This window comes from Gymnogyps californianus, chromosome 6 (genome assembly GCF_018139145.2).
Source record: "Gymnogyps californianus isolate 813 chromosome 6, ASM1813914v2, whole genome shotgun sequence".
In the NCBI taxonomy this organism is placed as follows: domain Eukaryota; kingdom Metazoa; phylum Chordata; class Aves; order Accipitriformes; family Cathartidae; genus Gymnogyps; species Gymnogyps californianus.
In genome coordinates, this window is record NC_059476.1 from 779,329 (window position 1) to 805,158 (window position 25,830).

The window sequence follows — 25,830 nt, forward strand, 5'->3', positions numbered from 1 at the left end:
CGGGTCCCGTCCCGTCGCGTCCCGCCCCGGCGGGGCTGCCCACCCGATGGCTGCGCGATGCGAAGCCCGGGGGAGCGGGCGGCGGCTGGGGCGCGCTGCGGGAAGCGGAACCGTGCCCCGGGTGCGGGTTTGCCGGCCGGGTCTTGCCTCCCCGGGGGGAGCAGGGAGCGCGGAGCCCCCGGCAGCGCGCTGCGCGGCAGGCAGCCCCGCAGAAACGGGGCGGCCGTCGTTAAAATAGCGGGTGATTGAGAAGCGGGCAGTGAGGGGACGGTTTAGCAATGAAGTTTCAATCTGTGCAAGGAAATCTCTGGCTTTAGCAAGGAGAGATGAAGTGCAGCTGGCCGTCAAACTTCTAAAAACTACTTGCCATTGGAAAATGCTGCTTTGGGTTTTTTATCCCAAAATACGAGTTTTTTGTAGAAATACGCCGTGAAATACCCCAGTTGCATTAGACTTCTCAGATGCAGGGTGAAATTTCAGAGGACCAAAGGAAGGAAACTTTGACTGTGGGTGGGGAAAGACTCGGGAGAGGCGTCAGGCCAGCAGACGGGGTGCTGGATGCCTGGGAGCAATCCCGATGTACAAAGAACGTTGTGTTGGCCCTGGGACACCAACCGAGCACTGGCAGAAATCCCCGGGTGCTCGGGGTGCTGGAATTTTGCACTAGATAAACTTGGAGTTAGATATATATGTTAATTTGGGTCTTCAAGGCATGGTGATGTTCTAGTTTATGTGAGCACTGGGTCTGCTGGCATCCCCTCAGCGAGGATGATCAAACCTGAGACTGACTGTGCTGCTTCTGACAGCTGAAGGGGTGTTAAATCGGATAAACTTTTACTGGAGAAGTAGCTAGTTGATATCACCAACAAGTATTTATTAGCAATTCAGAGTATAACATTGAATTGTTAACCCTTGCATCTCTTATTACAGAAGTGTGGAGAAAACATCTCTGCCCATCACAACCTCACTGCCCAAGGGGTGTGCTGTGGTGTGATTGAAATGCACAACAAAATTGCTGTTGGAAGGAACTGCAAAATCCGTCCAAACCCCCCCTGTCCCTTTATCCTAACGGTGTGCGTGAGATTGGGTCGATGTGGCTGCTAGGTGTGTGCAGCTCCAGTGGGCTTTACCAGAATTTTGTGCTCAAAGTGGAAAATGTGTTTCATCTTGGATGTGGTGGGTCAGCAGGAACAGTAAGCGAGCCAAGTAAAAACGCTTAAATTGGAGGCATTGGTACATAATTCAGAAAGCGTTTCATTCTGAACTGAGCCTGTATACAGCCAATACAGGGAAATTGAGCTTTGCGGGTGAATGAGCATTGACAAAAACCTGATAACATCTCCTAAGGTATTTTCAAGCAGCGCTTTTGCAATAGCAGAGACTCATTAGGACATTACTTTCTTAATATTGCCTGCTTTTTCATCATTACTTGTTAGTGTGTGCTCAGAGCAATTACAGTGTTGTTCTGGTGAACTCATATTTACTGGCACGGCATGGTTGCTATGGAGATCTCTTAAGACATTGCAATAACTTCCTTACATGAAGAAGCCAGTTAATACTTTGGTTTTGTGTGTGACATAATGTGGAAGAATTACTAGTGATGACAGTTAAAAGTGAAATAAATTTAAAAAAAAAAGGAAAAAGATAGGTCAGTACATGAAATTTTACCCATAGGTGGTTCCCAGTGATGGATATAGAAGAATGAGCCTGACTGTCTAAATCCAGTGGTTACTCCCTTTTAATTATGACAGGGTGTATGTAAATAGAAGGTTAACATTTATTCTAGTGAGTAGTAACACAAGGCCCAGTATTTACCCTCAGATAAATCAAACTCCAAATGTGTATATTTTTGAGGCAAGAAAACCCTTACAGTCCTCTTGCCTGACTTCCTTGGGACCGGTTTCAAGACTTTACTGAATTACTGCCTCAAGTCAAACCCGTGTGGCTAAGCCAGAGCGTGCTGGAGTTTCCTGGGGGTGGGCAGTAATGTGTTTGCTCTCGGTGTGAAAACGCCTGTCCCTGGAGGATTATCCGCTGTTAACCTCACAGCTAGAAATCGTCCTTTCTCTCCAGTCTGCGTCTGTCCACCCCCACCTTCCTGCTGTTGGATCTCACCTTGATAAACCGGAGGAGTTTCTGTTGTCATGCCCCTGTCTCGGTGTAGCGGCAGGCTGGGACTGCGGCCGCCCGGCATCCTCGTCGGTGGGGTGCATGGATCGAGCTCTCTGAGTCCATGACTCCGAGGGTAAACTTCATATTCCTGAGTCTGTCCTGTGGATCTTCTCTCCACCCTCTCTGTTTTTTTCAGCATCGTTTTTGTTAATGCTGGGACTGAACTCGCTGCTTCGGCAGGGATCGAGCCCAGGGCAGGTCGGTGCTGATGCGCTGGCTCGTCGTCCATCCAGGGACAGGGCGGTGCGGAGCTGTGCTATGGAGAGTCGCGCCCAAACGGCAACTACCCTGCTCCCTCCTCGCTTCCCTTCCTGGGTGCTGTGTTGTCCCCTGCCCCCCAGTTTTCTCCCGATTCAGGTAACTTCTCTTGACTGTGAAGCCGGGCACAGGCCAAGTGTGACCGGTCCTTTGCGTTTCATCTGAGCTGCGGTGGGGGGGACAGTGCATCTTTCTGACACCTTTTTGGTACTGTGCGTGGCTGCAGCGTGCCCATCGTGCTGTTTCATGTTTGTGCATACAACCTTTGAAATATTTCTGAGCATTTCAGAGTTGGGATTCAACTAATAGAAAAGCTGACTTTGAAAGGAAGGAGAGTGTCTGCGTCTTTTGTGTGTGCTTCCAGAAAGCACTGGTACGTGAGAGATCGGTTCCCCTCGCTTTGTGAGCATCAGCTTCAGCTGGTTGCATTTACACAGAAAGCTTGGCATGTTCAGTAGCTGCTGCATACACATCGGTTGGGTGCAAGCTCCAGCCTGTCCAACTAGAGATGCTGCCTAGTGATGCCTTTTTGACAGCTAGTTTTTGGCGAGGTACGTTGCACCCTGTTTCTGAACAGAGAAAGTTAATGAATGAGGAGGGGGAAGAAAAAAAGAAAAAGGGAAAAAGGATATAAAAAGGATGGGAAGAAGAATATAAGGCAAAAGAATAGAAGGGCTGCAAGGTTGAGCACGCTCAGAGTTATGGCGTACTGGAGTAAGGTGGCCTCAGTAAGCTGAAGTGAATCGTAGTGGGCTTGTAGATTTATCGTTATCTCCATGTGCTGTTTTCCATGAGGAAAAATAGGCTTTTTAGGGTTTCTCATTTCTACCTGTGAGAACCTTTTAAAAGCTGCTTACTTGGTCAGTGAATTTGTCCGCTGGAACCGAAGCAGGCCCGGTCCAGGTGCCAGCTGCCCCTCTGCCTGTTGTGAACCATCGGCTCGCTGCGGCAGGGCGCGGGGCACTGGGATGTCTCAGCACGGCAGTCGCAAGGCTTGGTTGTCCTGTGGGCAGAAAGTGTTTTCTGTTGTCATTCTGGGAAATCGCCAAGCAAGTTTTATTGACATCCCCCCCCCCTTTTTTTTTAATTTTATTTTTTATACTAAGTGGGGAAAACCCGTCATTGTGAAGCCAACGGGAATGTTGCAGCCCAAATATTTAAAAAAAATGTTTAGCGGAGTTGCTAGGACTTGGGAAACAGGGCTGAGTAATAGGAAATACAAGGCACGCTTACGCTTAGTGCTATTAGCGTTGCCCACAGTTGTGTTATGTGAGAGAGGGGGAAAAACACAGCATGATGTATCTTTATATGCAGTTATATCTAAAGAGGCATTTCAAGAGAGCGTTTTGGTTGTAGCTTCTCCTGAATCAAAGTGGCTTACTAAAAAAGTGTATGTAAATATACATGAGAATATGTAAAGCCATCTGCTGCTTTCTGCTGAGCTGTTCCTTCCTTCGCTTACGCCGAGGTGAGTGGTCGGAGGGCTTCCTGCCTGTTTCCTGACAGTGAATTAGATTTCCAGCTGATTTCCAAGTTTTTAACGCTGCAGCCGAGTTATTTTCATCGTGATTTTGTCTCGATCACTTCTTTACCCATCCCTTATTGACTCTCTCTGCCAGAGTGCAGATGGCTTTTTGAAAGGGGGTCAAGTGCGGTCTCCTGGGTGTATCCTACTTGTGTCAAAATCAACTTTTTAAAATAAGTTCCCAGTTTTACAGCCCACAGGTACAGCTCTTCCAGTAAACCGGTGTGACTCAAAGAAGTGTGTCCTTGGGGTTAGTCTTTGGGTCAGGTGAAATGACTGTGGGTGGTTTTGTTTCCCCTCTCAGGGAACAATCTCTGTTTGAAATTCTCTGGCTCAGGTAATACCGGGAGGAGGCACCAGACTGGAGTGTGGGGGAGCAAAAAAAACCCAATGGCGAGGGCAGCCGGCAGCGTTCAGGAGGACGTGCAGGGCGAGGGGCTCCGGGGAGGAGGGGAAGCCCTGTCCTGGGAGGGCGTGGGGTTCTGGGGCCGTGGAGTGGGTGCATGCCCCCTCCTCGCGTGGGGCCGGGCTGCCTCGGCAGCTCTGGCTTGGCTCTGTCGGCCGTGGGGCACCATCCTGGGCGCAGGCCAGCGACGCCCCGCGTCTGTGGTGGCTGTCTCCCCCGTGGCCTGCGCGTGTTGCTAGGCGTGGGCCTAAAACTTATAAAAGAGCCGCTCTGCGAATGCCCGCTGCGAGCTTCCAAGCTGAGAAATACTATTCTGTAAAAACGCATTTCTGTGGTAGACCAAGAAAGCTGTTACATGTCTTGATGATGCTTTCCTAGCCGTGCGGTTTGCTGAAGTGCTCCTGCTTTAGGGACGGGCTGGGCCCAGGGGGCTTCTGAAGCCTGAGCAGCGCTGGAGGGACGGTCCCCGCTCTGCCTCCCCACCGGCCTCATCCTCACAGGGACAGCGGGAGGCTGGAGAGCCTCGGCAGCTGCGTGGCACGGCGCCTGTCCCCATGGAAACGGGCGAGAAGCTGCAAAACCTGGGGGAACGTGCTTAAAATAATCCCCATTTTAATTTCAAACCATGTGTTGGCAGGCTGTAGGGTTGCACACACACCAGAGTATGCATCCCTCCTGCCTCACCCGGGTCATCTGGTGAGCGAAAACTGGAGTGCTTCATTCGTGGAGCTGTTTGGTGTACAGAGAATGAACTGTGCATGCTGGTGCCAAACCTGCCTCTTGCTCCGACCTGTCGTCCTGCAGCCACCTTCTGCTGAGCCTGCACCGGCTGGGTGCTGGGTGCTGGCTGCTGCTGGGTGCTGGGTGCCTCCAGCTGTAGCTTCGGGGAGGACTCTCAGACCCACATGTCATCGTCAACTTACATCACTTTGAAGTCAAGAGTTCAGTCGTTGCAGATCGGCAAGCTGTTCACATTCCTCCTTTTACTTGCTATTTTCCGATCCAATGGGAGCAAGATGTCCAGCATTCTCCACAGCACTAGGCGTTAGTTTTTCAGATCGGGATTCTCCCCCATAATTGTTTGTTCCAGGGGTTGGGACCTTCAGGGAAACAAGGGCATGCCGCCAGACTGTCGGAGGTGTCGGAGCGACAGAGACGTGAAGAGGACGGGGAGCAAAGCCTGACCTCGTCACGCGTCCCTTACCTCTGTGGCAACCCAAACCCCTCCCGCCAGGTTTGCCCCAGGTCTGGGGGCATCCCACTGTGCTGCCAGGAGAGGGACCCTGGGAGAGGGGACAGTCCCGGCCCTGACCCAGGGACCAGGAAAACTTTCTCTCCCTCTCCTAAGGTGATAAGTGTCATAAACCACGTGCTGCTCTTTCGCGGGGTGGCCAGCATGGCCTGGCTGGGTCCCCTGGTCCCTGGGGGCTGGGGCTGCCCTGCAGCATCGTCCCTGCTCCGACTGCTGCTGACCGCGCTCCTCCTGCCATGGCTGGCTCCTCGCACGGCTGGGCGCCCGGCACCGGTTCTCCCGCCCGGCTTCATCATCTCAGCTGGGCAGGGATTTCAAGCCCTGGGGCAGGAAGCATTGCCCTTCTGATTGGAAAACTATGGACTAATGCCCAGTAAGGTGGCTATAAAATCCCAAATCCTATTTAGTTAGGGTCAGATACAGATATGTTAAGCTTCCATGCTCTGCAAATTACTTACTAAAGTAATTACTGATCAGATTGCAAGGCAAACTTTTTTCATAGCCTGACTCTTATGTGGCTGTGGGTTGGGAGCACAGATGCCTTTCCCTGTTATTTAAAAACAAGAGAAAAAAGCCTTTATGTATTATCAAAGTGGTAGCTAAGTAAGTAAGTGGGGGGAGGAGGGAGTGGGAATTACAAGGAGGTGTCAGAAAAGCTGTGTTTAGTATTGTCAGCGGTGCTTTGTTTTTGCTTTAAGTCTTGCCTCCCCCGGATCTGTGGCTTTTTGTGTGTGCTTTGCCCAGAGACAAGCTCTTGCCACACACTCGCTGTCCCCCAGCCTCCCCAGCAGAGCCGATGCTCCTTGTTCAGTCTGAGGATTGAAAACTTTTCCACACGTGAAGCTTTTCAGTGTGTCGTGTAACGCAGAAATAGGTTGAATCCAGAGAACTCAGCAATTGCAAGTCATGAAAGCATGTGGTAATATGTACAACATTTGGGTTACTGGCTCTCTTTCTCCTTCAGAAATAATTAATAACTTTGCTGTCACTCTCCACACCGAAGGCCGTGGTCCGTTCTCAATAGTGCTGAAAGAAATCTGAAGGAAAACCATTCTGCATTGTGCTGATGAAGGAGGACAAAATGTCTCCCTTTGAATGCTGAAAATTGCAGTTACGGAAAACTGTTGCTATTGCTCACCTAAGACCATGCTTTATCTTTCACTTGTGTTGGCTTGAGAACATATATTTAAATCTTCTCGTTTACAACTATTTACAAAACTAAACTGCCTTTCACGGAGAGAATACAGTATGCACAAATACTGGAAATTTCATGTTTCCATCATTTTGTTATGTATTGTGTTCTTTCAAGTCCTTGCGGTGTTTTCACGTTTCCTTTGCTGTTTCCCGTTTTACAAGTTCACCGCTAACAGCGGTGCAGATGGGGTCTGTGGCTGAATCGCCGCCTGGGCAATTCTCTTCCCGCCCGAGGAAGCTCCCGTGCCTTTGCCCGGTGTGCACGTTGAGGTGGTGCCTGCTGGCCAGCGCAGCGATAGGGTAAGCAAGGTGCAAAATTTTCCTACTTTTGCATTTTGTGGAGATCCAGCACACACGACAGACCTGGCCAAGACAGCCGCAAGCGTCGTTCCTCTGAATCCGAGTGCAGCATCTACGCGGGTGTTCCGCTTTGGGGAGCGGGGCTGCGGTGTCCTCTGGCGCAGCAGGCGCTGGCGACGGTGATGCTCTCAGGTGGGGGGTTCCCAAGGGGTGGGTGTTTGAGCACCATTGGTGTCACTGCACCCTTCAGGTGGTGCCCGTGAGGGACCGATCCACGCAGTGTGCCTGTGCTGAGCTTGCCAGCTTTCTGCCGGCTCTCTGCCTGCAGAGGTACCGGCTCTCAGCCTACCCACCCCAGTCCTGGCAGCGTGCGGCAGCGCTGCCGGGAGGCAGAAGGGAGGCAAGGGCCACGGCAGCTCAGCGCCGAGCCGGCTCCCTTTGGGTGCTCGTTTGCTCTCAGGCAAACGCAGGCTCTCAACACCAGGTCGGTGGGACCCTCCTCCTCCTCCCCGGCTGCCAGACTCTGAACGCTTGAGCCTGGCTCACCTGGCATGCAGCCGGAGAGGGACACCCCGTCCCGCAGGACCCGCACAGCACGGCCTGCCCCTCGGTGCCGAGCAGCGCTGGATGGGGATTTCACGTCCTTCCTGCTGTCCCATCATCCCAGGCATCTTCTGGAGGTGAGGGAGGACAGATCCTGCGAGGCCTTGAGGGGCTCATGCACCTATGGGAGATCTAAAGGGAAGATCGGGGCAAAACAAACCCTGAGGCTGTTTGCGTGAAGCTAAGTAAGAAAAAATTAACAAACCCAACTGCAATTCATGGGACACTTGACTGATAGGGAGGGAAACAGGCAATCAAGAAAAACTTATCGGAAGTACAGTTAAAGTAAAATGTTAGACCAAATTAGCACTTGGCCTGTTCTGTAAAGGCCACAGTCCTCACAGTCGGCTTGAAATGGGCTTCCTATGAATTCAGAATAACATGCAGGAGCACGCTGCTAGGGATCTAAACACCTTACTGACCATGTTCCTGGTGCTGGCGTGGTGACCTTCCCAGCTCTGCTGGCATTGCCACCGATGCCAGCCCCTGTGCAGGGGTGCAAGTCCAAGGAAATGGAGGTGATGGTGCCAGGTCACTCGTAGACACCAGCACCGGCAGCTGCCGGCCAGGAGAGCCTGCACCGTCAGTGCCCGGCTGCGAAGGCACTCACAAGATCATCTCATGCTGTGGCTGGCAGAACGTCAGCGTGTGTCACTTGACAAGTAAAACCTTCCTGGAAATGAAAAAAGTTGCTCTTTTTGCCATTTGGTACTTTTATCGTATGAAACTCAGGTTCCGAAGTGGTAAGCAGGTTAAAATGCCTGCGGCTGGTTCAGTGCTCGCCTGATGGGGGGCCACGTGTAGTGCCTCGGCGGGAGGAGAGCTGCGTAGCGTGGTGCATGCTCACGAGTCCACGCAGGTAGGGGGATAACGTGTGTTTCCTTTTAAATATCACTTTATTTCTGGTGGGAATGCCTGAAATTGAGAGTGGTGGGTAACATTTGCACAGAACAAAGATGCTCGCTTGCAGCGGTGTTCCTCTGCCCCCGCGTCAGGACTTGGGCTTTCCGCTCACCGTGGAGACTCACACTGAGTCTCCGTGAGCGTGGCCCGTCTGGACGTACTCGGGCAGGGGACGTTGCTGAGCCTGTCGTTCACGGTCAGCCTGAGAGACGTAAAAGCAGGTACTTTTCCCATTCTTTTCCGTGGACCTGCTCTCCAGCTGCGGTTTCAAACGCTTTGTCATTCAGCAGTCTGTGAAGCGTTTCATAGCTGCGGTTGTTATTAATGTGCGGTTTCTGCCACCTTGTCCTAGGATCCTGTAACGAGGCACCTACATTAATCATGAATAATAACTTCCTGTTGTGTGACGTGGCTACAAGTTACAGAGAAGTAAGGCAGGGTGCGGTGGCAGTGACAGTGGGACGGCGGGTGCTGTGTAAATCCGAGATGCTGTGTGTGCCAGGGTATAGATAGGTGTGCAGCAGGGAGAAGAACAACGATGGCTAATCTCTGGTCTGGCATTTATCTGCCGAAGTAAAGAGAGGCGGGATAGCTCGCGAGCGGCTTAGCTTCTCCTAACAAGAGAAGATAAATGTCAGTGTCCTCTTTCCCTCTCCCACTGTTCTTCAGGAATTAAATTGCTTTAGGTGACGGTTACGGAAAATTAAAAGTGCTTAGGATGTGTGGGAACAGACGGCTCTGAACACTGCTAAGCACTATGACAGTGTGTGAATGTTGATGTGCTAATTTACATCTAGTCTGTTGTTCAGGGTCTTTTCCAATACCTGGGACTAGTAAAGAGAGGCAGGCACTGAATGGTGCTCTGAATTCGGTGGCTTGCTGATTTGACTGTGTACACCGAATCCTTATAGGCTGATGGTTAGCCATGCTGTGTAATTAAATTAAACAGCAATGTAATGTATTTACAGCTCAGCTGACAGTTCTGGAAGCTGATAATTTTCATTTATTATTCCAAAAAATACACTTAATTGGTTCTAGTGGCACCAGTAGAGAGCTGGTGGGCTTCTGAGGCTGACGGTGCTCCAAGTAGGTTTCAGGTTAACCTGCAAAAGGCTGTTCCAACATAGAAAGTTACCTTGTTGTCCAAGGTTTTTGTTTCGTTACAGTCTAGCTGTCTAAAGATATAAGTGATCTTTTATATTTATATGGGTAATATGCTGGTTACAGCGTATTGGAGCACTGGAGAAAGTGCACTGAGTGGCTCTGAAGCAAAGCGGTGAGGATAAGAGTAAAAATGTAAAAGCATGACACTGTAGATACTGGCGCGTTGCTTTGGGTCTCCCATTTCTGCATGGTCCGTACAAGGGAAAATACAGCTGTCTTTGCTCAGAAAAGAATATTTCTTTCTTCCTTTCTTCATTTCAGGTTAACTCCCTGACCAAAAAACCACCCCCCACCCTCCAACAAACAAACAAACAACCCAAGCAAAATCCACAACTAAACAAAAGTTGGCGTCACTGGTTAAAATACTGGTGTATGATTTATGTCCTGTGAATTTAGAGGGATTACCTGATGGCAACAAAAGGCCATCATATATATATTTCAGATACCCGGGGGGGAAAGAGGAAGGGAACAGGGAAACTCAGTAGTAACTGGGAAGAAACTTATACTGAAAGGAAACTATTGCAGTATTTAGGAACTTAACAGCCAAGACACTTCCTAGCATTGGCATTTAATGTTATTGGTGTATAGGCAGGATATTCAGTATAAGGGCATGTGGAGAAATTCTTACTTAGGTCCCCTTTTATGGTCACTTGAAGAATTCCCATGTGTTTTTAATTCTAGTGCCTGAGTATACTGACAGAGGTCACAAGGACGGGCCTTGGAAGGGCTTGGACTGAAGCTCGGGTTCCTCCTCTGAGCAAGCAGTTCTCCATGAGGATTAGGTAAAACACTTACGGAGGTGCGGGCTGCAATGAATGCTAATTACAATTATCCAAAAAATGGAGTAAATTACATAGTTGGAAAGTCCCCTGCATTAGATGGCAGTTAATCATCCAGGACCATCAGGGTCAGTCAAGATCCTTCCAAATCTGTTTTCCACCGACCGCACGAGTAGCGCGGTACATGTACACAGCTCAGGAGTCTCTGGATGTTGGGTGAAGCACGTTTTTCTTTTCCTCTCAAATAGCTTTTTATTGCTCCTACCATTTCTGCGCTAGTTCAGGTATAGAAAAAACACTTTCGAAGCACTGGATGGCAAGCGTGCTGCCGAGGTGTGACGCTCCCCGTCAGTGCATGCTGCAGACACCCGCAAGCCACTGCCATGAGAAATTAAACCTGCCCGAGTGCACCCGTGGCTGCGGTGCGGCTGGGCTGTGCCGGCTGTGGCGTGGCTGGGCTGTGCACCCGTGGCTGCGGTGCGGCTGGGCTGTGCCGGCTGTGGCGTGGCTGGGCTGTGCCGACTGCGGCGTGGCTGGGCTGTGCACCCGTGGCTGCGGTGCGGCTGGGCTGTGCCGGCTGTAGCCCTCCCTCCTACTAGGAGTGGAGGCACAGCCACCTCCCAAGTCACACCGTCGGCAGGTAAATCTCCTCTTGCCGTCACTGCCACTGATGTTGGCTGGACACAACGTTACCTCTATGACTCAGTGCGTTTTTGCTGTCAGAAGGATATTACATCTCTTCTGAAAGACCTTTTCTTAATCTGTGGTATGTAGCATGCTAAACTACCTTGTAAAACAAATGTCATATAATCCACTAGAAAGCTATATACTGCACATTTGCTTTATATTTTACTGGTTTCCCAGTCTTAATGGAAACTGGCAGGCAAGACCAGAAAGTAGGAAACACAGAAAATGATATACATTAGACTCGAATTGTTTGCACTGTAGGAAAACGTGCTTTATGTTTTATAGAAAATAAGGCTAAAGCCTGGTCCCAAATAATTTGCACTTTAAAGGCTTGATGCCGTATGTTGTAATCACATGAATAATTCATACACATTCAAGCAGTCCCCATAATTTCATATTCAAGCCTGGTTCTAGATTTGCTCAAAACTCTGGAGTGCCATCGATTAGCGGCTCCTCCAGCACAGAAAATGGCTTGGCAGGACCTTCAGCGCAGGGATGAAACAGTAACCTCTCCAGCTGGTGCCGGTCGCGCGTCTCCGTAAGGGCTGGGAGCCTTCCCCATCGTCCCCGCTCGGGTGGACTGGCCACTCGCTCTGACAGCGTCCGGAGCTCGGCAACTCGAGTACCTCCTGGGTCTGACCTTGACATGTTTTAATTTCCTTTCATAGATTGTTGCACCTTTAACCAGTAATAAACACTACCAGGAAAGTCAGCGTGGGTTTGAGTGGTTGCTATGAGCTCAGCACAATGCTTTGAGTTCCCCAAATGGCAAATGATGCCTGTTCAAGAAATGAACCCTTGTTGTGGGAAGAGATGCAGATAAAGCAGCACGCGGTGGGCACTAGCAGAGGGCTGGTGAGCAGGCGTTGACTTGGGTTTTCTCCCCCAGTGTGCGGGTGTGCATGGCTTGGCTTACCCCTCCAACACAAGTCCTGCCTGTCAGCTTAATACTGGCATTTTTGGAGTAACTCAGGAGTCCTGAGGTTTAGGCACAGCTCCGCAGGTGACACAGGCAGCCGTTCGGGGTGGAGCTGATGGGCAAAGAGATGCTCACGTCGGGGTGCTGACGGCGGTGCCGCGCTGCTCTGCTCAGACATCCCGCCTGGCCACAGCTCTCCATCTTCTGCCTGCGGCTAATTCATGAGTTAGACCCGCTGGCAATCTGGAAGCTGCCCTAAGTTGTCGGTTAGTGCTAGGACACCAACATAGCGGGGATTTGGGATAGTCCCTCGGTAACTCCTTAAAAACCAGTGACAGCAAAAAAGCTCTGTCGTCAGCCCTGCGATGGCATGTGCAGTACGGGGCGAGTGCAGGGTGCTGGGGGCACCTGCAATCACTGTTCATTTTGTTCAGCTGGTTTTTATTGCACGTTAAATGCCACAGCAGGAAAATTGCAAGCAGGTGTCAAAGCAAGCACAGTTGTGACAAGGTGAACCTAGGGATTGATTAATGAATATTTTCAGTGTGTTGTATATTTTTCTACATGGCTTTCTGATATAAAGATCAATGCATGAAATTATTTAAAAAATAACAGGTTTCCTTTAACTAGAACAAATTGCTTCTGTTTATCAAAATGTTGACTAACATCAACAAACGATTCAATTGCTGATTGCCCCTCAGTAATACTTTGGAAATAATTTTAGTTAGTGTTTCCTCTGGCCTTGGTTTGGATTTTTCTATGCGCTTAGTTCGGCATCTCCAAAGGTACCCCCGCCTCACCCCCTCCTCTCCCCAGGAGGCCTCTGTCCTCCTCCTCCCTGCAGTGAAGTGGGAATTTTCCATCGCCGGCTCTGCTCTTACTCTCTCACCGAGGCTGCATGGGGGTTTATTCCCAGGGGTGAACCAGCGCGGGTGGAAAGCAGGCAGATGGGCAGCCCCGGCACCCGGTGGTGTCGGGCGTTGGCGGTAGGGATGCTGAGCGAATGCTGAGCCCTGGGGGCTGTGCTCAGGCCCCGCAAGCCGTCCGTGCTTGGGTACCAGCGCCCTGAGCTGCCGTGCCGTGCTGTGCCGTGCCGTGCCGTGCCGTGCCATGTGAGGAGGGGGGCTCTCCCGAGGCTCGTCTCTGCTCCCCACGCATGCACCCCTGCAGTTTGTAACGGGGTGAGGGCTGCACCCCACAGTGGTACCTGCTGCAGCCGGAGGGGAGGGCGATGCCCTCCGCTCTGCGTGCCGCTGCAAGAGACAAGGCTTCCCTCTTTCTTGTGTTTAAAGTCTTTTTCAGGAGATGTTGTCTTTCCAGGGTGAGTTGGTACATAACTGTGTTCAAGAGAATTTCGTATCACAGAAATAGGATGGCTGCTTTCCCCAGAGAAGTTAAACTTAGTGAATGATTCTGTTTGACATCCCCACTGTCTGTGAATTTGGATCTGCTCTCTTGTTGTTGAGTTGAAATGAATCCTGAGCGGTTATGGTCATCCATCCTGAGCTCCCACAGGTACCGGGTGGGCAGGCTCAGTCCCTGCGACGTTCGGCACGCTCGGATGCGTCAGTGTGGTCTGTCCACTGAGTAAATCTGTTCTGACACCTCCAAAATAAAGAACAGATTTGTTGTTGACTTCAGGGAGCACCGAAGGGGATCACTGCTCCGGGGTCAAGCCTACCCCGGCAAAAATATCTTCAAGTATTCATGAATCTCTTGTGGCTCTTTTTTTCATTTCCAGATTTATCTACATCGCAAGCATGTATGACTACCAGCCACTCATTTATACTGTCTTGGTCCTAATTTTTCCTTCTTTGCAAAAAAGAGCCCCTTCCATCGCCAGACCTCTGTGAAATGCCTTGCCCAACTTGGTGTGTGGCAGAACATGGAATGTGTGCGGGAACACCGGCAGTCGCAGGGAGGCTGACCCTCCCCAGCCTCAGGAGTGTGCTTTGTCCTGCCCCGGTGTTGGTGTTCGCCAGCCCCGGAGCTGACGGCTCCCGGTGCCACGTGCTGCTGCCGGGCTCATCGCGGCGTTGGTGCAGCAGCCTGCTCGGGATGGTTTGGTTTCCTTCCAAAGCCTGGGTGAGCCACCGGCGCTGCTGGCCCAGGGGTGCGTATCCCCTCTTCAGCTGTATTTGTCAAAAAAAGTGCGGGTCAGTTGAGTAGCAGTGTTTTCCACAGGCATTAAAATGCGTCGGCAGCTCTGTCGAGCAGCACGTCCATTGATCCCCGTGGAAGGTATTTCGGGAGCGCGTCTGCTGCTCACGAGGCTCCGGGACAAAGATAGGACCGTGCGCCTAAAATAGCGCCCTGGAGCCACGTGCGCGGTGCAAACCCCACCGGTGGCTACTCTTGGGAGGAAAATCCAGAGTTTGTTTTCAAGTCATCATCGCTGTGTTGACAGGGCTGTCGCGGGGAAAGCTATCTCAACTGGGAATGTATAAATTAACTCCAAGTACGATGTACACACATGCAGATATCGCACACTGCTCACATCGCGATGTAAGTAAATAAAGGACTTGCTAGCTTTTAAAATATAGATGTTATTGCCTGCCTGCTGAAGAAGAAAAGACTTTCTGTTGTTGTAGTTCAGTGCATACTCTCTTTTACAGCTGTCTGTTGAGGGAGCTCCTTTGGACCCTCATGCCCTGAGGGCATCGTACCTGCGTGTGCTGGGAACGGCAGCAGGCATCGCTCAGGGCTGCGCTGCGCCCACTGCTGCGGCAGCGAGTGGTGCCGTGCCGAGTTGACCCTTCCTGCGAAGCAGAGCACCACTGGTCTGCTCCTGAGCCGTGGAGAAATTCATGGTTGATGCCAGTGCATTCATTAATATGCATATGTTAAAAAAAAAAAAAGCACAACCCCAAACCAGACATCAACTGTATTTCCATGGTGCTAATCCATCCAGTTGCCAAGAAATGAATATAGCTGACAACTCCAGCCCTTTTTCATGAGATTTTTTTTTTTTCCTTTTCAATTTTCGTTGTGGTGCTCAAGTGGAATGAAGTGCTGTAGCAGAGACCACCCTTAAATGCTGTAATTGTGGTATATGCAGCAGTACCAGAGTTACAGTATATATGTGTTAAAAAGCAAGAAAGCTGCACTTCATTTTTAAGTGTATCCTCCGTTGCAGCTCTTGCAGATGAAATGCTTCTTAGACACCCACAGATGATAAGCAATGATAGAAGTGTATCTGTTAACTGAGCTACTGCTGAGTTAGTGTCTGCTTACCTTCATGTAAAAGCCAAATGGTTTGTGCTCTTAACCCTGTAGATTCACTACTGTGATAGAAAAGTAGACAGACTGATCTGGCCGGTGCATAAACAACTCTTTTTCGTTTATTTTCACAGTGTTCTGATAGTCGTTACCAGCCACAGTGAAATAGCAGGAGGAACAAGACTGTCTTTCATCTCCCACAATGAATTTGCTGGTGTGGCAAGTAGTAAAAGCCTCTTTTGATTAAAAACCAGAAGCAGCTGATTGTAGAAAAGACTCTTGGAGACTCGTTGTTACAAAGAGTTCTTGTCTCAGGGCTGTTACACAGGAAACTCTAACGTTTCTGGATTTATTTGGAAAAAGCAATGATAATCAGGAAACATAAAATAAATGATAGAATGTATGCTACTGAATAGAATAATGAATTGTTCCCCCAAAGACCTATTTTTTCAGTCTCAGACCTCTTAAAGGCTCTCTTGTAATTAAAAAAAAAATGGTAATGCCAAATTCTGTCTTGTTCTCAGCCGTTTTTAAGTTCTCGCTTGAAACCCGAATGCTCCGTGCCCTCATCAGGAGTGTAATAAAGGATGGGAAAATGAGGGAGTGTTGGATGAAAGACCCGAAGGGTGACTGAAGAGTCACCAATACAACTTTACTAATGTAGTTGTGTTATGCCATGGAAGCCTACAGTGAAATTGGAGAGAATTGTGCAAAGCGAGACAGTTGCTGCAGGAAAGAAGTTACTAGGTGAGTTAAATACAGTTAATAGTGAGGGAGCAGAAGAAATAGATGCTGTCTTGGTGAAGTTGGTGGAAAGAAAGCATGCCAACAGGGGAGTGGAGAGAGCGCCCTTGGGCTCGTGGTCTGCGGTGCTCCGGTGTCGCTGCGGCCCAGCAGCACGGGGAAGGCTCGGCAGGCACTGGCCGGGGGCACGGGAGGCGAGCAGAGACTCCTGGCCGGCTAGCAGCTGGGGAGCAGGGGCTAACCGCCTGTTTGGTGGGAGGGCGGACGCCAGCTGGGGGAGCACGGGATGCTCCATGCGGAGCGGGATGCTCCGAGAGCGGTGCTCGAGCCGCCAGGCCGGGGTGCAGATCCGTGTGCCCGAGCGCGGGGCCGGAGGCTTGGCCAGCACTCGGTTGGAGTGTGAAGCCCTGGGGTGCTCTGCGGGGAGCCGGAGATTTTTCGCCTCTTTGCCTGGCCCTGTGTGCGCGTAGCACAGGACCTTCAGGGAGGATCAACTCCCACGGTACAAACAGCTGTAGGGCTATTTACCCTAAAAATACAGGGGACTTTTCCTGCTCGCGTATGATCAATCACACACCAGTTGCTGCTGTGAGCCTAATAATTTTTTCACAATACCTCAGCGTTTGTTTCTGCATAAAACATGAAGTTAAACAAGAAGTAGGTAGCTCCTTTTCTTTTCTGCTTTGAGCAGCCTTTGTTGCTTTCTTTAGGTACACAGAAAAAATATGCCGAGTCTGAGGACTTCAATTACCTACGGTTACGGGATTTAATGTGGCTCGCTCTTTCTTGGAAAAGCATTGCTAATTATTAATATTGCTAATTTTCCCATTAATTAATGTTTAAAATCTTCCAAATACAGTGTCAGGGCCTTTCCAAGTGATACGGTACTAAGATTAGCGATGGTCTGTCTACTTTGAATATTCTTGTAAGCCATTTCCCTGATCTTTTGATACAAAGCATTGGGTTTTTTTCCTTCTCCAAAATGGCTCCATCTCTCTAAGATGCATTTGTGCGATTGCACATCGGGAGTTGGGATATTGTTGCAGCATGAGAAAGTGCATTGGATTTCACGTGAGCAGCTGGTGCGTCTCTACAATTACTCTTGCTGCTCATTGTCATCTGCATTTCCATAGCAACTCGAAGGTCTGGTCATGGACCCACCGCCGCTCTGCCTGGTGCTGGAGAAGCGCAGGAGCTGAAGGCAGGATCCCCTGTGCCCTTTCAGCCCGTGCTCCTCGCTGGTCGCGTGTCGGCGCCGCTCAGCGCTGTAAGCAGGGCTTTGTCTCTCCATTCAGCAGAGCTCCATCAGAACTCTTCCCACCTTGTAAAAAGCTACTGAAACATTTTTTTCTCCTTTGTCTTAACCAGATAGCAGCACTCCTTAACTTTCCGTACTGTTCCTACTCGGAATCAGACCTCTGAGCCGTCCAAACCCCCCGTCTCCGCACGTGGTCGTACCAGCAGCTAACGAGGGGAGCCAGGCAGCCCGATGTGGCTGGGCAGGAATATCTTCTGCCCTTGAGTGTACACCTTGACAAAGAAGTGTTAGCGTCCCTATTGCTCTCTTAGCTTGTCAGCCTGTTAGTGGTAATACGACCTGACAACCCTTAAAAAAAATACGACTGGAGAATCTGTTCTCCTGCAGTCTCAGGGCACTGCCTTCCACAGGTTGGCTGTTGCTATATAAAGAAGTAGTCTGTTGTTTCTAAATTTACTCTGGTAATGTCACAGAGCATAAAGAAAAATAGCAAGAATAAATTGACATTTACGGCAGGGAGTGATCCAAGGAACAGGCCAGTTGCGGCCGTACCCGTCTGGCTGGGCGCTCTTTGGATGTTTGTACCTCTTTCTGTTCAATTACTCAAGCCTGGAAAGTCATCTGCATGTGTGGCTTTCTGCACTTCAGACATTACTCCTCTGTGCGCTGTGCAGTTGACTCTGATTTTAAGCGAAATCCAGACATTGTCAAAATTTTTAAAGAAACCAAAAGGGGAGCGAAGCGGCACACTCGAGTTTGCAGTCGGTTACGGGACGGCCGTCGGGCTGTTGCCTTTCCACGGGCAGAAGGGAGCAGAGCCGCACGCCCACGGCAGTGCCGGCACGTTCCGAGGGGAGGGCGTGCGGGGGACGGGAGCCAGGGTGGGAGCTGAAAGCACCTTCCAGGCTTTGGGGAGGCCACCCCAGGGGTTTCATTAGCGTCCAGGCCGTTGTCAATCTCATGTAAGCGGTTTGCAAGCCTCAGCAGTATCTGGATACAGGCGTCGTACCGCCCGGAGTCGTCTGTCTGACCAGCACTGTCAGGGTGCTCTTGCCTCTTCTGTGCCGCCAGCAATAACCTTCTCATTGGACAGGGAAAAGGTCAGATCTGTAACTGCAGTCAAGAATAATCATTAAACGTAAGAAATTACTTATGTTGCCATAAATAGAGCACATTTGGAAAAAAAAAGTAATTCTTCTCACTAGGATATGGATGTAACCTATCTGGACATCTCCTTCTGGCCCTCAGACATCCCTCAGCTTGTCTTACTCTGGTGTTCCTCATACGGACCTGCCGTCGGGAATGCAGTTGGGGTTGTTCCGATAGAGCCAAGATCAGATTTCCCATGTCTAACATAAGTGGCAGCTCCATTCCCCAAGTTTGTTTTTTAAGCCTTTTTGGGAAGCCCTGGTGCTTGCAAGTTCTTTGTGTACTAACACACAATGTTGCAAATTTTGCATAAGGTTTATTGCAAAAGTAGGTCTTGATACAACAGCATTCAGTAGGCTTTGAGCTCAAGTAGAGCCTTTACAGTAATGTCAGATACATGTCCCACATACATAAATTCCTTCCTACAAGTGCTTCAGAGGCTGGTGTTTGGTACATCAGGATGTGGGGATGCCCCTACCTGCAGATGAACTCTCCATTATTTTTGTTGGCTCTGACCACACAGAAATGTTTGCCCAGGTGGTACCAGGACCAGGACAGCGATGCTCTGCAGGATGAGCCCCTTGGTTAGCCCGTGTGGGTTTGTCCTTGGCCGTGAGTGCCCCTTTGGGTCACAAAGTTTCCCTCTCCATAGGTGTGCGAGTGTCTGGGTGTCACAGTCGGCCAGTTTGACTGATGAGATGGGGTCCAAGAAGAAACGACCCGTTAGACCACGCAGGAAGCGCCTGCTGAATTGGGCTTGGACCTCCCAGGCCGGGCTTTGCCCCCGTGTTGGACTTGTGCTCTTGGCACCGGGAACACGAAGGGGCGTCATCGTGGACGCACAGCAGGACCGTGCAGCCAGTGTACCGGGAAATAAACGGGGGAAGAAATAGATGGAACGGGAAAATGATACCTAATTCTTCTGCTGTCTGGAGCTCCTGTTTCTTTTAGACTTATCACTTAATGTTATTTTAAACTCATTCCTCTCTGTTAGTCCCTCTGACACCGAGGCTCCTTCCCCAGTGCAGTGCGGTGGCTGTCCACCAGACATCAAACCCGCAGCCGGTTTGTGCCCAGCCTTTGTGGTTTGAGTTGCCTTCAGTGGCATTTCAGGGATCGGTGTGCCCCGAGCAGGGCGACACACACACAAATCCTCCTTTTTTTGCCTTTCTGGGTGTGTCCGGTGGGTGCCGTGTCTCACCAGCGGGTCAGCGCCGTGGAGCTGGGTTTGGCGGCGGGGACGCGCAGATCTGCCGGCCTGGCCAGGATCAGCCTGTAATTAAAACACACTGCATTTGGAGGGTAGCGAGAAACCATTAAGAGGCACTCTGCTGAGGGTGCTTGGGTGATGCTAATTACTGGCAGTTAATTAAAAAGCAAGTAAGAGGAAAGCTCTTTCAGGGACTGGAGCGAGGGCATGGGGTGGCTCGCTCTGTTGTTCTCCCTGCGTTTTCTGGTTGTAACCGCACATGGCTCCGTGCCGGGGCTCTTCCATCTCAGCCGTAACTCGTCTCTTGCAAGAGGCGCTTCCTTCGGCGAGTGGGCAGCCCGCTCCCCTGCCCACACCACTGCCGACGGCTGCCTGCATCCCGACGTCCGGCTGTCGCTCATCGCCCAACCTCGCCGCCCCCGGCCACGATTCTCCCATTCACTTCCATCCACCACCCAACACGTTCGTTTTTCTGTTTCCGCTGCGGATCTATATCAGCAAATGAGCAAAATAAATGTTGCTTGTTTGTTTTGACAATTACAGTACAGATTTAATTACGATCCTTCTTCCTCTTATACTGCTGAATGTTATGTGGTATGTTTGGCGTAAACAAAGATGTTCTGCTAATGTGAGATACGGTTATTAAAGATACACTGTCACGCTGAAGCCTAGTCACTGCAACCAGAGTCAGCTGGAGCCGAACTTCCAGCGTGTATATTTTCGTGTTCATTTTTTGCAGCCTGTGTGCAAGGAAGAAGCAGATGCTGTGCAGAGACGTCACTGAGAGCGACTGGGTGAACCTTTGGGAAGTGAGCTAAGGAAACTGAAAAATAAGAAAAGAAAGAGAGAAAACCACTTCTGTGTCTTCATTTATTTTGAGTTGGTCTTGGAGTGAGTTCTCTGTTCAAAACAGTGGGTATCTTCAGTTGTCACTTACCATGAAAAGAGCCCGATTTTCCTGCTAATCACTTACTGCCTTTGAAGGATCTGTTTTAAAGTCTGAGCCTATTGTGTCGATATGCAAGCAGCTGTAACATTGTCTTGCGATGGTAAATTGGCAATGACTTTGCATTTCATAATTAGTTAACAAGGAATCGCTTACAATGTACACGTCTTTCAAAATATCATTGAAATGTGCAGCACACGTTTGACACACTACTAATTAAGAATAGGATTTTCAAAAGCTCTCGGGTGACAGTTTCCATTTCTCCTCGCTTGGTCGGGCCATTGACAGAGATGAGGATGAATTAAGCCAAGGGTTTGCATTTCTTTCTGAAAAATGCTTTGGGACTCCAGGGTGATTAAGGGGGGCTTAATAGCCCACCGACCGCATTTCAGATACGCCCCGGGTGGCACCGAGGTGAGCAGCCCTTATCCCCTGGGGCTCCTGGCTGGGGCTCTGCGAACTCCCCCCGTTCCCAGTGAAGGTCGCTCTCTCAATTACATCTTGTCAGAAAAGCTCTCAAGGAGGTAATTCGAGGGAGAAATTATTTCTAGAGATTCTTGTCAAAGTACAGAGAGTCTTTAATTAAATGAGTGTCCATTACTTAATGGCAATTATGGAGAGAAAAGCCTTACTTCTGAAAGAGGCAAATCTCCAGTTTCCTAACAAAAATTTGCTTTTTAAAATAATAAGATAAAAATAGCTTATTCTGCTCCAGAACTGAAGCCTAAAAGAAATTAATGTCTATCCTTGGAGGGATTTAATTTGGAAAGTGAAAAACATCTGCGTTTTAGCTTTCTGCACACATTTGCTGAGGAAGAAGTCACAGCCGCAGAGCGAGCCGTAGCGGCTCGTTCCCAGCTTGGTACGAAGCTGATTAATCGGTCTGTGCTCTCTGGGGGTACCAGCGCACCGGACCTTCCCCTGAGTTTGCTGTTCTTCCCCTGCCATTCACAAAATTTCCCAACGTTTTCCAGTCAGCCCTGGAACAAGCTGTGTCACCGAAGGTGTGAGAGGAGGGTGATGGTGGGAGGATGCAGAGCCGAAGAAACGCCGTGGTGCCGTCCCTTCGTCCTCCCGCGGTGTTGCGGCTGTCCCTCGCGTGGGGGGGGCTGACACGAAGAGCCCCCCCTGAGCTTGGGGAGCTGTGCAGGTTTGTGTCCCTGCCAGCCGCTCCACGGCTCGCCCCGACCTTATTCATGTCTCGCTGCAGAGTGTGGTTAGGCAACAAGCGAGAAAAAATGGCCCAGCCTTGCTGGTTTAGAACCAAATGGGTGTTTTTAAGATTTGCCTTACGTCTTTTGGGTATTTTTATCGTCTGCCTCATTCTAACGGTCTTGTCTGAGTCATCTCATCCCTAGTTTAGATTTATACTCCTTTCTGCGCCTACTCCCAACAGGACCTGAATCCACTAAGTACAGCCTGCTGCTGACCTCGCTGAAGTCATGCAAGACTGTTATTAAATGATGTGGGCATTGGACTTACGAATATTGATATATTTTATGTAGCAGCCTTCTGAATTTAATGAGTGTCTGTAATACAGTAATTAATAATTTATCATAAATAAAGACAACAGATTAGGTTGCAATTTAATTATTGCTTATTTTGGTAGCTGTTGTGGGGTTTATGTAGCAAAATACATACAGAAAAAAACAACCTTTCCTAAATTACGGCCTTTTGTTTGAGCAGTGAATTAGGTGAACAGTCTTACTTCTTCCAGTGGCACTGCTCCCAGGAGAAAATATCTTTGCTCTGGAGGGTTTGCAGGACCGTGTTTTGATTTCCATGTGCATGAATGGCGTGAGGCCCTTGCAGAGCTGTTATCAGAGTTGCCCCGTTGTTGAAGATGATGTGCTGTCATCTTCTGCTCTCCTTCCACAGCCACTTGGTTTCTGCTTGTTTAATGGACAAAAAACCCCTCCAAGTGGGGACAATGGACAGCTGCACTGCTCGTTTTATTCCCAATGGTAAATATTATATTTATTATAGAGAGATCCAAATATGGCCCATCTGTTATGTGTTATTAAGCTGTTCACTTCATAGAGAAGAGAACGTTTCCGTATCTCTCCTGTGATGTTCACATGAAGAGCTGAGTTTTTTAAAGCTGTTTAGTGTTTTTCTTTACGGAGTGGATGCTAGCTCATGAGAAATTCCACGAAGTCACGCACTTCGTGTTCCCAAAACACCAGGGCTGCCAAGGCATGTCGGTGGTAACGAGGTCTGGCCTGGTCTCACGCGTAGCTGCGTGTGCCGTCCGTTCTGCGCATCGTCGCGGCGCACGGTGACCTCTCCGGCGTGCTCGCGGATCAGCCGGCTCTGGCGGGAGTCACCAGCTCTACACCGCTCTGCTCCAGGTGCCGCTGCTGTTGTGCGAAGTTGCCAGCTGCGTTGGAATCGGGCGAAATCGGGCAGAGCCGTCCTGTTGCGAGGGCGCCTGGGCTCAGGGCGGGTGTTGCGGGAGGCAGCTGCTCATGGGTGCCGGCTCTGCTCCCAGCGGCCGCCCGGGAAGGCGATGGCTGATCCCAGCGGGTGTCGGGGAAACGGGCGCTTGTTTGCCCTGGCGTCTCCTCGGCTGACCATGCCGCGCTCTGAACCGCCTTCCAGCTGCTGTCGGCTGGGCTGAAGTTCGGATGCTGCACGGAGGTTTCTGGCTTGCGACACGGTTAGAGAGATGGATGGTACAAAAAGCTTTAAGAAGTGGAGGAGGAGTTTGTTGCCAGAGGACTTTAATTTTGCATTGAGCGTAAGGGGAGCGGAGTCGGATGTAATCAAGAGAAAGCTAGAGACAGTCCAGAGATAACGTCCCGTCTTTTCTTTTGAAAGTATTAAGGGTTTTATGATTGATTTCAGGGGAAGCAGCACTGGAGACTAAAATGCAAGTGAGTTGTGGAAGATGGAATAGGTCAAAGATGATTTAAAGGATCAGTGAGCTGTGAGTTGCTAAGAATAGAGCACGCCAGAGACAAAGTGAGGTGTCAGGTAGTCTGATGGGATGCTCATGCAGATGTGGTGTCTCCGGTGATGACAGCAGTGGCAGAGTGATGAGTGATTTGGAAGAAATTGGTTAGAGAGCAGCTCTGCAAGAAAAGAAGTTGTGCCTGGAACTGAAGGGGGCTTGATCAATAGTGAAGCCTTGACATTGCGGCTGCTTGGGGAGGGACTGGAGGGGACCGCTGCCAGTGACCAGGACCTCCAGCCCATGAAGATGGGGTGAGGGACTTGGCCTTTGGTCTAGGATGGGAGGCCAGTGCCAGAGGGAGGGAGGGGATGCCTTTTTCTCCATCTCCATCGGCAGCAGAACAAGTGATAGCTGATTTAATAAACAGGAAGGAAATAGTGGTTGGACATTGTGGAAGACTTCCCAATGGCATGGACAGCCGGCTCCGTGGGCCAGGCTTCCCGGGACGCTGTGGTTTCTGTGGGTGTAGGGAGCAGTGGTGCCGAGGGCGCTTCAGGCCCAGCACCGCTCCGGGAGCCTGGGACAGCAGCTGGCTTCTGGACAATGTTCTGTTGTCCTAGGAAATCTCCTGTGTGGAAAACTCGTCCATGCAGCTGGAAACCTGCTCAAAGCCCGGCTTCTCCTTCTGTAGAGCTTCCCAGGATCACCAGCTAAGAAAGTGGATTTCTTGGTGGCATTAATTAATCTCACAGTACTCCGGTAAAGTCTCGTTTTTCATCTGGGGGACTAGGGTGGTCTCTCTGGAGAGCGCGGTGCCGACCCGCCGGAGCGGGGAAGCGGCGCAGCACTGTGCCAGGCCTGCCGAGCCGAGGAAGATGTGGTGGAACGGCTGCTCCAGTGTTGGGTCCGGACTTGTTCCGTAGCCTTGGCCGCTTTCATCTCCGTTTCACTTTGTCTTGACTTGGCATGTTTTTCTACCCTGCCTAACCAGAAACCCAGCTATTTCACTGCGAGGGTCGTCCCTTACTGTATTTGCAAAACTCTTAGCTTAGTAGAAACCTTGTCTGAGTTTGAAACTCCAATAATCATTATTTTGATAGGCCGGTAATAGAGTCGGTGACTCACTGACACAGATCTATGGCATTTTTTGTGCTTGCATTGACTGGTAATCCATTAATATTTTTTCAATTATTTAGTGGTTAATGCATACCACATTCTTTCCATACAAACATTATTTTTCTTTACTGTTTTTGAGGTGATGCTGGCCAAAGCCGTTGGATTAAGTTGATGGTGAGACGTATGTTGCTTCACGTCTCCAGGTCTTCTGTAGTGTTGGATTACAGACTCACCGTGTCAGCGTGTTTCCCTTCAGGCTCGGGAGGCCGCGTGACCAGCAGCCCCTAACGACTCCTGCTTTGCAATTAATAGTGTTGCTGGACATGGTCCCCCCTCCCTACAGGGTCTCCTGGTGGCAGGCGTGCCCAGGTGGGAAAACAAACCACTCTACAAGTATATCTGCCAACTTAATGCTTTTCCCTGAAATAATTATTATTGTGTTTTAGAAACTAATTTTCACTGAAAATTGTTTCTTAAGAATTCTTGATCACCTCAGTTAAAAAAAAGAAAAATAATTCCAGCACGCTTCAGAAATGCATTGGCACAATTATTAATTTAGCAAAGCCTTTGATTTCCTCCACGTGTAATGCAGGCTGCCTGGCAGTCAGGGTGTTCTGTGAGCAACTTCTGCATTTTCCATTTTCATAACACACACATTACATTAGATTTTGATTCACATCTCTGACATCTAGAAAATTGCTCCTTAAAAGGAGCGTAATAGTTGTGCTATGAAATTTAGGCATGGTCTGGCCACATTTTGGATAACTCTACCCTATGCTTTAGAAAATTGGTTTTATTACTGGTAATTGGGCTAAAAGGAAGACTATTTAATCCTGGCCAACCCAACTTTCTGGGACATTAAGTTCTAATAGGCAGATATAAACTGGTCTTAGTAGATGAGACTGACATCATCTGGCTGCTTATTAACTATTAAACCTTGCTTCAGCAATTCTCTTGGCAACTGTGTGTGTGTTGCCATAGTTTCTTGGTTAATAGAGCTAGACATTAATGCATTTTGACTACTTCTTGCCCAAAAGATGTGAAAAAACACCTTATGTTTAAAGATACAAACTTGAACCCGTTACAAGAAGTAGGCAGAGCTAGCTTGCCATCTGCGGACAACATCACAT

General features: G+C 49.8%; 1 protein-coding gene across 1 annotated transcript in view; it reads left to right on the forward strand.

Moving 5' to 3' along the window:
• Positions 1 to 25,830, forward strand: part of STK32C (serine/threonine kinase 32C) — a 91,506-nt gene that overhangs the window by 163 nt on the left and 65,513 nt on the right. The window lies entirely within an intron of this gene.